At 58.6% G+C, this 12,687-nt stretch overlaps 1 long non-coding RNA gene across 1 annotated transcript in view; it reads left to right on the top strand.

The window, feature by feature from the left end:
• LOC140465636 (uncharacterized) overlaps positions 1-4,037 on the top strand; it is a 28,404-nt gene extending 24,367 nt beyond the window's left edge. The window contains exon 3 of the long non-coding RNA XR_011955130.1: positions 3,828-4,037. This is a non-coding gene — a long non-coding RNA (uncharacterized lncRNA). The remainder of the gene's footprint in view (positions 1-3,827) is intronic.
• The last annotated feature ends 8,650 nt before the right edge of the window (positions 4,038-12,687 follow it).

Genomic DNA, 12,687 nt, shown 5'->3' with positions numbered 1-12,687 from the left:
ACACTGGATCACTGGCTTCCCTCAGTGTGGGGCACTGGATGACCTCCTCCCCTCAGTGTGGGACACTGGATCACTGGCTCCCCTCAGTGTGGGGCACTGGATCACCTCCTCCCCTCAGTGTGGGACACTGGATCACCACCTCCCCTCAGTGTGGGACACTGGATCACCTCCCCTCAGTGTGGGACACTGGATCACCTCGTCCCCTCAGTGTGGGACACTGGATCACCTCCTCCCCTCAGTGTGGGACACTGGATCACTGGCTCCCCTCAGTGTGGGGCACTGGATCACCACCACCCCTCAGTGTGGGACACTGGATCACCACCTCCCCTCAGTGTGGGATACTGGATCACCTCTTCCCCTCAGTGTGGGACACTGGATCACTGGCTCCCCTCAGTGTGGGACACTGGATCACCCTTCAGTGTGGGACACTGGATCACCACCTCCCCTCAGTGTGGGACACTGGATCACCTCCTCCCCTCAGTGTGGGACACTGGATCACCTCCTACCCTCAGTGTGGGACACTGGTACACCTCCTCCCCTCAGTGTGGGACACTGGATCACTGGCTCCCCTCAGTGTGGGACACTGGATCACCTCCTCCCCTCAGTGTGGGACACTGGCTCACTGGCTCCCCTCAGTGTGGGGCACTGGATCACTGGCTCCCCTCAGTGTGGGACACTGGATCACCTCCCTTCAGTGTGGGACACTGGATCACCTCCCCTCAGTGTGGGGCACTGAATCACCTCCTCCCCTCAGTGTGGGACACTGGATCACTGGCTCCCCTCAGTGTGGGGCACTGGATCACCTCCCTTCAGTGTTGGACACTGGATCACCACCTCCCCTCAGTGTGGGATACTGGATCACCTCCTCCCCTCAGTGTGGGACACTGGATCACTGGCTCCCCTCAGTGTGGGACACTGGATCACTGGCTCCCCTCAGTGTGGGACACTGGATCACCCTTCAGTGTGGGACACTGGATCACCACCTCCCCTCAGTGTGGGACACTGGATCACCTCCTCCCCTCAGTGTGGGACACTGGATCACCTCCTACCCTCAGTGTGGGACACTGGTACACCTCCTCCCCTCAGTGTGGGACAGTGGATCACTGGCTCCCCTCAGTGTGGGACACTGGATCACCTACTCCCCTCAGTGTGGGACACTGGATCACTGGCTCCCCTCAGTGTGGGGCACTGGATCACTGGCTCCCCTCAGTGTGGGACACTGGATCACCTCCTCCCCTCAGTGTGGGACACTGGATCACTGGCTCCCCTCAGTGTGGGGCACTGGATCACTGGCTCCCCTCAGTGTGGGACACTGGATCACCTCCCTTCAGTGTGGGACACTGGATCACCTCCCCTCAGTGTGGGACACTGGATCACCTCCCCTCAGTGTGGGACACTGGATCACCTGCTCCACTCAGTGTGGGACACTGGATCACAGGCTCCCCTCAGTGTGGGACACTGGATCACTGGCTCCCCTCAGTGTGAGGCACTGGATCACCTCTCCTCAGTGTGGGGCACTGGATCACCTCCTCCCCTCAGTGTGGGACACTGGATCACTGGCTCCTCTCAGTGAGGGACACTGGGTCACCTCCCCTCGGTGTGGGACACTGGATCACCTCCCCTCAGTGTGGGACACGTGATCACCTCCCTTCAGTGTGGGGCACTGGATCACTGGCCCCCCAATGTGGGACACTGGATCACCTCCTCCCCTCAGTGTGGGGGCACTGGATCACTGGCTCCCCTCAGTGTGGGACACTGGATCACCTCCTCCCCTCAGTGTGGGACACTGGATCACTGGCTCCCCTCAGTGTGGGACACTGGATCACCTCCCTTCTGTGTTGGACACTGGATCACCGGCTCCCCTCAGTGTGGGACACTGGACCACCCCCCTTCAGTGTGGAATACTGGATCACCTCCTCCCCTCAGTGTGGGACACTGAATCAGCTCCCCCCTCAGTGTGGGACACTGGATCACCTCCCCTCAGTGTGGGACACTGGATCACCTCCTCCCCTCAGTGTGGGACACTGGATCACCTCCTCCCCTCAGTGTGGGACACTGGATCACTGGCTCCCCTCAGTGTGGGACACTGGATCACCTCCCCTCAGTGTGGGACACTGGATCACTGGCTCCCCTCAGTGTGGGACACTGGATCACCTCCCCCCCCTCAGTGTGAGACGCTGGATCACTGGCTCCCCTCAGTGTGGGACACTGGATCACCTCCTCCCCTCAGTGTGAGACACTGGATCCCCCCTCAGTGTGGGACACTGGATCACTGGCTCCCCTCAGTGTGGGACACTGGATCACCTCCTCCCCTCAGTGTGAGACACTGGATCACCTCCCCTCAGTGTGGGACACGGGATCACTGGCTCCCCTCAGTGTGGGACACTGGATCACCTCCCCTCAGTGTGGGACACAAGATCACTGGCTCCCCTCAGTGTGGGACACTGGATCACCTCCTCCCCTCGGTGTGTGACATTGGATCACCTCCTCCTCTCAGTGCTGGACACTGGATCACCTCCCTTCAGTGTGGGACACTGGATCACTGGCTCCCCTCAGTGTGGGACACTGGATCACCTCCCCTCAGTGTGGGACACTGGATCACCTCCCTTCAGTGTGGGACACTGGATCACTGGCTCCCCTCAGTGTGGGACACTGGATCACCTCCCCTTAGTGTGGGACACTGGATCACCTGCTCCACTCTGTGTGGGACACTGGATCACTGGCTCCCCTCAGTGTGGGGCACTGGATCACCACCTCCCCTCAGTGTGGGACACTGGATCACCTCCTCCCCTCAGTGTGGGACACTGGATCACCTCCCCCGCCTCAGTGTGGGACACTGGATCACCTCCCCCCTCAGTGTGGGACACTGGATCACCACCTCCCCTCAGTGTGGGACACTGGATCACCACCTCCCCTCAGTGTGGGACACTGGATCACTGGCTCCCCTCAGTGTGGGACACTGGATCACCACCTCCCCTCAGTGTGGGACACTGGATCACTGGCTCCCCTCAGTGTGGGACACTGGATCACCTCCCCCCTCAGTGTGGGACACTGGATCACCTCCCCCCTCAGTGTGGGACACTGGATCACCTCCCCCCTCAGTGTGGGACACTGGAGCACCTCCTCCCCTCAGTGTGGGACACTGGATCACCTCCCCCCCCTCAGTGTGGGACACTGGATCACCACCTCCCCTCAGTGTGGGACACTGGATCACCACCTCCCCTCAGTGTGGGACACTGGATCACTGGCTCCCCTCAGTGTGGGACACTGGATCACCTCGTCCCCTCAGTGTGGGACACTGGATCACCTCCCCCCTCAGTGTGGGACACTGGATCACCTCCCCCCTCAGTGTGGGACACTGGAGCACCTCCCCCCCTCAGTGTGGGACACTGGATCACCTCCCATCAGTGTGGGACACTGGGTTACCCCTTGCCCCCACCACAGTATTTGGAGTTTTCTTAGTGAGATGGCACTGGTTTAGTTTCCCTCTGGGTTGAGTGTTCAGGGGATGTGGATCTGAGGTAAAGGACTAGCACCAGGAGTAGGCCATTCAGCCCCTCGGGCCTGCTCTCATTTCTATGTCAGTACTGAGTAATAGCTCAATGGTGTTTTCCTGAGTTAGGTCCCCCTGCCTTGGTGTCTTGATAACTTGAAATTGCTCAGTCTTTGTCCCGAGCATGTTTAATGACTGGGTCCAACACTGGTAGCACTGAGTGTCCTTCTATTGTCAAAGCTGCATGTCTTCAGCTCTGATCTCTTTGGGATTTTCATGGTTTCTGCATAAATAATGGCATTTTCTTTGTGGTTACTCGCTGCTTTTTTTTCAGGCTTTCTGGAGACAGCTGCTTTAAAGACCAAGTGGGGATTATCTTCTGAGTTTGTGACCAGGGGCTGGTCTCGGCCTGGTGAATGGGAGATCACCGCTGGTTATAATCCCTGCCAAACTGGAGGGCCCAGCACAAACTGCAACCTGCCCTCTGTCCACAATCCTGCAGCGACCAGCCTTCACCATTGGGCCTGATGATGGATTCCTCAGGGAACAGCTGCCTGCCAAAAAACTCCAAGATGTGGGAACAATTACTGGTGAGTACATCTAAGAAAGAAACAAGACCAATGAGGCTTTAGGATTGGTTCATGCCACAGGCTATAAGCACAAAGCAGCTACGCGATTGGCTCCACATCCACCTCCTCCACCATCCACCTCCTCCACCCCCTTCACCATCCACCCCCTTCACTCTCTCTACCCCTTCACCATCCACCCCTTCACCATCCACCCCTTCACCATCCACCCCCTTCACTCTCTCCACCCCTTCACCATCCACCCCATTCACCATCCATCCCCTTCACTCTCTCCACCCCTTCACCATCCACCCCTTCAACACCCACCCCCTTCACCATCCACCCCTTCACCATCCACCCCCTTCACTCTCTCCACCCCTTCACCATCCACCCCTTCACCATCCACCCCTTCACCATCCACCCCCTTCACTCTCTCCACCCCCTTCACCATCCATCCCCTTCATCGTCCACCCCCTTCACCAATGAGGCTTTAGGATTGGTTCATGCCACAGGCCATAAGCACAAAGCAGCTACGCGATTGGCTCCACATCCACCTCCTCCACCATCCACCTCCTCCACCCCCTTCACCATCCACCCCCTTCACTCTCTCCACCCCTTCACCATCCACCCTTTCACCATCCACCCCTTCACCGTCCATCCCCTTCACTCTCTCCATCCCCTTCACCATCCACCCCCTTTACTCTCTCCACCCACTTCACCATCCTCCCCTTCACCATCCATCTCCTTCACTCTCTCCACCACTTCACCATCCACCCCTTCACCATCCACCCCTTCACTATCCACCCCTTCACCATCCATCCCCTTCACTCTCTCCACCCCCTTCACCATCCACCCCTTCACCATCCACCCCCTTCACTCTCTCCACCCCCTTCACCATCCACCCCTTCACCATCCATCCCCTTCACCATCCACCCCTTGACCATCCACCCCTTCACCATCCATCCCCTTCACCATCCACCCCTTCACTGTCCACCCCCTTCACCATCCATCCCCTTCCCCATCCACCCCTTCACCATCCATCCCCTTCACCATCCACCCCTTCACCATCCACCCCTTCACCATCCACCCCTTCACCATCCATCTCCTTCACCATCCATCCCCTTCACCATCCACCCCTTCACTATCCACCCCCTTCACCATCCACCCTCTTCACCATCCATCTCCTTCACCATCCACCCCTTCACCATCCATCCCTTCACCATCCATCCCCTTCACTCTCTCCATCCCCTTCACCATCCACCCCCTTCACTCTCTCCACCCCCTTCACCATCCACCCCTTCACCATCCATCCCCTTCACTCTCTCCACCCCCTTCACCATCCACCCCCTTCACCATCCACCCCTTCACCATCCATCCCCTTCACTCTCTCCACCCCTTCACCATCCACCCCTTCACCATCCACCCCTTCACCATCCACCCCTTCACCGTCCATCCCCTTCACTCTCTCCATCCCCTTCACCATCCACCCCCTTCACTCTCTCCACCCCCTTCACCATCCACCCCTTCACCATCCATCCCCTTCACCATCCACCCCTTCACCATCCATCGCCTTCACCATCCACCCCCTTCACCATCCACCCCTTCACCATCCATCCCCTTCACTCTCTCCACCCCTTCACCATCCACCCCTTCACCATCCACCCCTTCACCGTCCATCCCCTTCACTCTCTCCATCCCCTTCACCATCCACCCCCTTTACTCTCTCCACCCACTTCACCATCCACCCCTTCACCATCCATCTCCTTCACTCTCTCCACCACTTCACCATCCACCCCTTCACCATCCACCCCTTCACTATCCACCCGCTTCACCATCCACCCCTTCACCATCCATCCCCTTCACTCTCTCCACCCCCTTCACCATCCACCCCTTCACCATCCACCCCCTTCACTCTCTCCACCCCCTTCACCATCCACCCCTTCACCATCCATCCCCTTCACCATCCACCCCTTCACCATCCACCCCTTCACGATCCATCCCCTTCACCATCCACCCCTTCACTGTCCACCCCCTTCACCATCCATCCCCTTCCCCATCCACCCCTTCACCATCCATCCCCTTCACCATCCACCCCTTCACCATCCACCCTTTCACCATCCACCCCTTCACCGTCCATCCCCTTCACTCTCTCCATCCCCTTCACCATCCACCCCCTTTACTCTCTCCACCCACTTCACCATCCTCCCCTTCACCATCCATCTCCTTCACTCTCTCCACCACTTCACCATCCACCCCTTCACCATCCACCCCTTCACTATCCACCCGCTTCACCATCCACCCCTTCACCATCCATCCCCTTCACTCTCTCCACCCCCTTCACCATCCACCCCTTCACCATCCACCCCCTTCACTCTCTCCACCCCCTTCACCATCCACCCCTTCACCATCCATCCCCTTCACCATCCACCCCTTGACCATCCACCCCTTCACCATCCATCCCCTTCACCATCCACCCCTTCACTGTCCACCCCTTCACCATCCATCCCCTTCCCCATCCACCCCTTCACCATCCATCCCCTTCACCATCCACCCCTTCACCATCCACCCCTTCACCATCCACCCCTTCACCATCCATCTCCTTCACCATCCATCCCCTTCACCATCCACCCCTTCACTATCCACCCCCTTCACCATCCACCCTCTTCACCATCCATCTCCTTCACCATCCACCCCTTCACCATCCATCCCTCCACCATCCATCCCCTTCACTCTCTCCATCCCCTTCACCATCCACCCCCTTCACTCTCTCCACCCCCTTCACCATCCACCCCTTCACCATCCATCCCCTTCACTCTCTCCACCCCCTTCACCATCCACCCCCTTCACCATCCACCCCTTCACCATCCATCCCCTTCACTCTCTCCACCCCTTCACCATCCACCCCTTCACCATCCACCCCTTCACCATCCACCCCTTCACCGTCCATCCCCTTCACTCTCTCCATCCCCTTCACCATCCACCCCCTTCACTCTCTCCACCCCCTTCACCATCCACCCCTTCACCATCCATCCCCTTCACCATCCACCCCTTCACCATCCATCGCCTTCACCATCCACCCCCTTCACCATCCACCCCTTCACCATCCATCCCCTTCACTCTCTCCACCCCTTCACCATCCACCCCTTCACCATCCACCCCTTCACCGTCCATCCCCTTCACTCTCTCCATCCCCTTCACCATCCACCCCCTTTACTCTCTCCACCCACTTCACCATCCACCCCTTCACCATCCATCTCCTTCACTCTCTCCACCACTTCACCATCCACCCCTTCACCATCCACCCCTTCACTATCCACCCCTTCACCATCCATCCCTTCACCATCCACCCCTTCACCATCCATCCCCTTCACCATCCACCCCTTCACCATCCACCCCTTCACCATCCACCCCTTCACCATCCATCTCCTTCACCATCCATCCCCTTCACCATCCACCCCTTCACTATCCACCCCCTTCACCATCCACCCTCTTCACCATCCATCTCCTTCACCATCCACCCCTTCACCATCCATCCCTCCACCATCCATCCCCTTCACTCTCTCCATCCCCTTCACCATCCACCCCCTTCACTCTCTCCACCCCCTTCACCATCCACCCCTTCACCATCCATCCCCTTCACTCTCTCCACCCCCTTCACCATCCACCCCCTTCACCATCCACCCCTTCACCATCCATCCCCTTCACTCTCTCCACCCCTTCACCATCCACCCCTTCACCATCCACCCCTTCACCATCCACCCCTTCACCGTCCATCCCCTTCACTCTCTCCATCCCCTTCACCATCCACCCCCTTCACTCTCTCCACCCCCTTCACCATCCACCCCTTCACCATCCATCCCCTTCACCATCCACCCCTTCACCATCCATCGCCTTCACCATCCACCCCCTTCACCATCCACCCCTTCACCATCCATCCCCTTCACTCTCTCCACCCCTTCACCATCCACCCCTTCACCATCCACCCCTTCACCGTCCATCCCCTTCACTCTCTCCATCCCCTTCACCATCCACCCCCTTTACTCTCTCCACCCACTTCACCATCCACCCCTTCACCATCCATCTCCTTCACTCTCTCCACCACTTCACCATCCACCCCTTCACCATCCACCCCTTCACTATCCACCCGCTTCACCATCCACCCCTTCACCATCCATCCCCTTCACTCTCTCCACCCCCTTCACCATCCACCCCTTCACCATCCACCCCCTTCACTCTCTCCACCCCCTTCACCATCCACCCCTTCACCATCCATCCCCTTCACCATCCACCCCTTCACCATCCACCCCTTCACGATCCATCCCCTTCACCATCCACCCCTTCACTGTCCACCCCCTTCACCATCCATCCCCTTCCCCATCCACCCCTTCACCATCCATCCCCTTCACCATCCACCCCTTCACCATCCACCCCTTCACCATCCACCCCCTTCACTCTCTCCACCCCCTTCACCATCCATCCCCTTCATCGTCCACCCCCTTCACCATCCACACCTTCACCATCCATCCCCTTCACCGTCCACCCCTTTCACCATCCAACCCTTCACCATCCACCCCCTTCACCATCCACCCCCTTCACTCTCTCTACCCCTTCACCATCCACCCCCTTCACCATCCATCCCTTCACCATCCACCCCTTCACCATCCACCACTTCACTATCCACCCCCTTCACCATCCACCCCTTCACCATCCATACCCTTCACTCTCTCCACCCCCTTCACCATCCACCCCTTCACCATCCACCCCCTTCACCATCCACCCCCTTCACCATCCATCCCCTTTACTCTCTCCACCCCCTTCACCATCCACCCCTTTACCATCCATCCCCTTCACTCTCTCCACCCCTTCACCATCCACCCCTTCACCATCCACCCCTTCACTATCCACCCCCTTCACCATCCACCCCTTCACCATCCATACCCTTCACTCTCTCCACCCCCTTCACAATCGACCCCTTCACCATCCACCCCTTCACCATCCATCCCCTTCACTCTCTCCACCCCCTTCACCATCCACCCCTTCACCATCCACCCCCTTCACCATCCACCCCCTTCACCATCCTTCCCCTTCACTCTCTCCACCCCTTCACCATCCACCCCTTCACCATCCACCCCTTCACTATCCACCCCCTTCACCATCCACCCCTTCACCATCCATACCCTTCACTCTCTCCACCCCCTTCACCATCCACCCCTTCACCATCCACCCCTTCACCATCCATCCCCTTCACTCTCTCCACCCCCTTCACCATCCACCCCTTCACCATCCACCCCCTTCACCATCCATCCCCTTCACCATCCACCCCTTCACCATCCATCGCCTTCACCATCCACCCCCTTCACCATCCACCCCTTCATCATCCATCCCCTTCACTCTCTCCACCCCTTCACCATCCACCCTTTCACCATCCACCCCTTCACCGTCCATCCCCTTCACTCTCTCCATCCCCTTCACCATCCACCCCCTTTACTCTCTCCACCCACTTCACCATCCTCCCCTTCACCATCCATCTCCTTCACTCTCTCCACCACTTCACCATCCACCCCTTCACCATCCACCCCTTCACTATCCACCCGCTTCACCATCCACCCCTTCACCATCCATCCCCTTCACTCTCTCCACCCCCTTCACCATCCACCCCTTCACCATCCACCCCCTTCACTCTCTCCACCCCCTTCACCATCCACCCCTTCACCATCCATCCCCTTCACCATCCACCCCTTGACCATCCACCCCTTCACCATCCATCCCCTTCACCATCCACCCCTTCACTGTCCACCCCCTTCACCATCCATCCCCTTCCCCATCCACCCCTTCACCATCCATCCCCTTCACCATCCACCCCTTCACCATCCACCCCTTCACCATCCACCCCTTCACCATCCATCTCCTTCACCATCCATCCCCTTCACCATCCACCCCTTCACTATCCACCCCCTTCACCATCCACCCTCTTCACCATCCATCTCCTTCACCATCCACCCCTTCACCATCCATCCCTTCACCATCCATCCCCTTCACTCTCTCCATCCCCTTCACCATCCACCCCCTTCACTCTCTCCACCCCCTTCACCATCCACCCCTTCACCATCCATCCCCTTCACTCTCTCCACCCCCTTCACCATCCACCCCCTTCACCATCCACCCCTTCACCATCCATCCCCTTCACTCTCTCCACCCCTTCACCATCCACCCCTTCACCATCCACCCCTTCACCATCCACCCCTTCACCGTCCATCCCCTTCACTCTCTCCATCCCCTTCACCATCCACCCCCTTTACTCTCTCCACCCACTTCACCATCCACCCCTTCACCATCCATCTCCTTCACTCTCTCCACCACTTCACCATCCACCCCTTCACCATCCACCCCTTCACTATCCACCCGCTTCACCATCCACCCCTTCACCATCCATCCTCTTCACTCTCTCCACCCCCTTCACCATCCACCCCTTCACCATCCACCCCCTTCACTCTCTCCACCCCCTTCACCATCCACCCCTTCACCATCCATCCCCTTCACCATCCACCCCTTCACCATCCACCCCTTCACGATCCATCCCCTTCACCATCCACCCCTTCACTGTCCACCCCCTTCACCATCCATCCCCTTCCCCATCCACCCCTTCACCATCCATCCCCTTCACCATCCACCCCTTCACCATCCACCCCTTCACCATCCACCCCCTTCACTCTCTCCACCCCCTTCACCATCCATCCCCTTCATCGTCCACCCCCTTCACCATCCACACCTTCACCATCCATCCCCTTCACCGTCCACCCCCTTCACCATCCAACCCTTCACCATCCACCCCATTCACCATCCACCCCCTTCACTCTCTCTACCCCTTCACCATCCACCCCCTTCACCATCCATCCCTTCACCATCCACCCCTTCACCATCCACCCCTTCACTATCCACCCCCTTCACCATCCACCCCTTCACCATCTATACCCTTCACTCTCTCCACCCCCTTCACCATCCACCCCTTCACCATCCACCCACTTCACCATCCACCCCCTTCACCATCCATCCCCTTTACTCTCTCCACCCCCTTCACCATCCACCCCTTTACCATCCATCCCCTTCACTCTCTCCACCCCTTCACCATCCACCCCTTCACCATCCACCCCTTCACTATCCACCCCCTTCACCATCCACCCCTTCACCATCCATACCCTTCACTCTCTCCACCCCCTTCACCATCCACCCCTTCACCATCCACCCCTTCACCATCCATCCCCTTCACTCTCTCCACCCCCTTCGCCATCCACCCCTTCACCATCCACCCCCTTCACCATCCACCCCCTTCACCATCCTTCCCCTTCACTCTCTCCACCCCTTCACCATCCACCCCTTCACCATCCACCCCTTCACTATCCACCCCCTTCACCATCCACCCCTTCACCATCCACCCCTTCACTCTCTCTACCCCTTCACCATCCACCCCTTCACCATCCACCCCTTCACTATCCACCCCCTTCACCATCCACCCCCTTCACCATCCACCCCCTTCCCCATCCACCCCTTCACTATCCACCCCCTTCACTATCCACCCCCTTCACCATCCATCCCCTTCACCATCCACCCCTTCACCATCCATCCCCTTCACTCGCTCCATCCCCTTCACCATCCACCCCCTTCACTCTCTCCACCCCCTTCATCATCCACCCCTTCACCATCCATCCCCTTCACCATCCACCCCTTCACCATCCACCCCTTCACCATCCACCCCTTCACCATCCATCCCCTTCACTCTCTCCACCCCCTTCACCATCCACCCCCTTCACCATCCACCCCTTCACCATCCATCCCCGTCACTCTCTCCACCCCTTCACCATCCACCCCTTCACCATCCTCCCCTTCACCATCCATCCCCTTCACTCTCTCCATCCCTTTCACCATCCACCCACTTCACTCTCTCCACCCCCTTCACCATCCACCCCTTCACCATCTATCCCCTTCACCATCCACCCCTTCACCATCCACCCCTTCACCATCCACCCCCTTCACTCTCTCCACCCCTTCACCATCCACACCCTTCACTCTCTCCACCCCTTCACCACCCCCCGTTCACCATCCACCCCTTCACCATCCACCCCCTTCACCATCCACCCCTTCACCATCCACCCCCTTCACCCTCTCCACCCCCTTCACCATCCACCCCCTTCACTCTCTCCACCCCTTCACCATCCACCCCCTTCACCATCCACCCCCTTCACCATCCATCCCCTTCACTCTCATCACCCCTTCACCATCCACCCCCTTCACTCTCTCCACCCCTTCACCATCCACCCCTTCACAATCCACCCCTTCATCATCCACCCCCTTCACTCTCTCTACCCCTTCACCATCCATCCCTTCACCATCCACCCCTTCACCATCCACCCCTTCACTCTCTCTACCCCTTCACCATCCATCCCTTCACCATCCATCCCTTCACCATCCACCCCTTCACCATCCACCCCTTCACTCTCTCTACCCCTTCACCATCCATCCCCTTCACTCTCTCTACCCCTTCACCATCCACCCCTTCACCATCCACCCCTTCACCATCCACCCTTCACCATCCACCCCTTCACCATCCACCCCTTCACCATCCACCCCTTC

The sequence above is a fragment of the Chiloscyllium punctatum genome, chromosome 42 (genome assembly GCF_047496795.1).
Source record: "Chiloscyllium punctatum isolate Juve2018m chromosome 42, sChiPun1.3, whole genome shotgun sequence".
Classification (NCBI taxonomy): Eukaryota; Metazoa; Chordata; class Chondrichthyes; order Orectolobiformes; family Hemiscylliidae; genus Chiloscyllium; species Chiloscyllium punctatum.
This window is presented reverse-complemented; position numbering and strand designations above follow the sequence as displayed.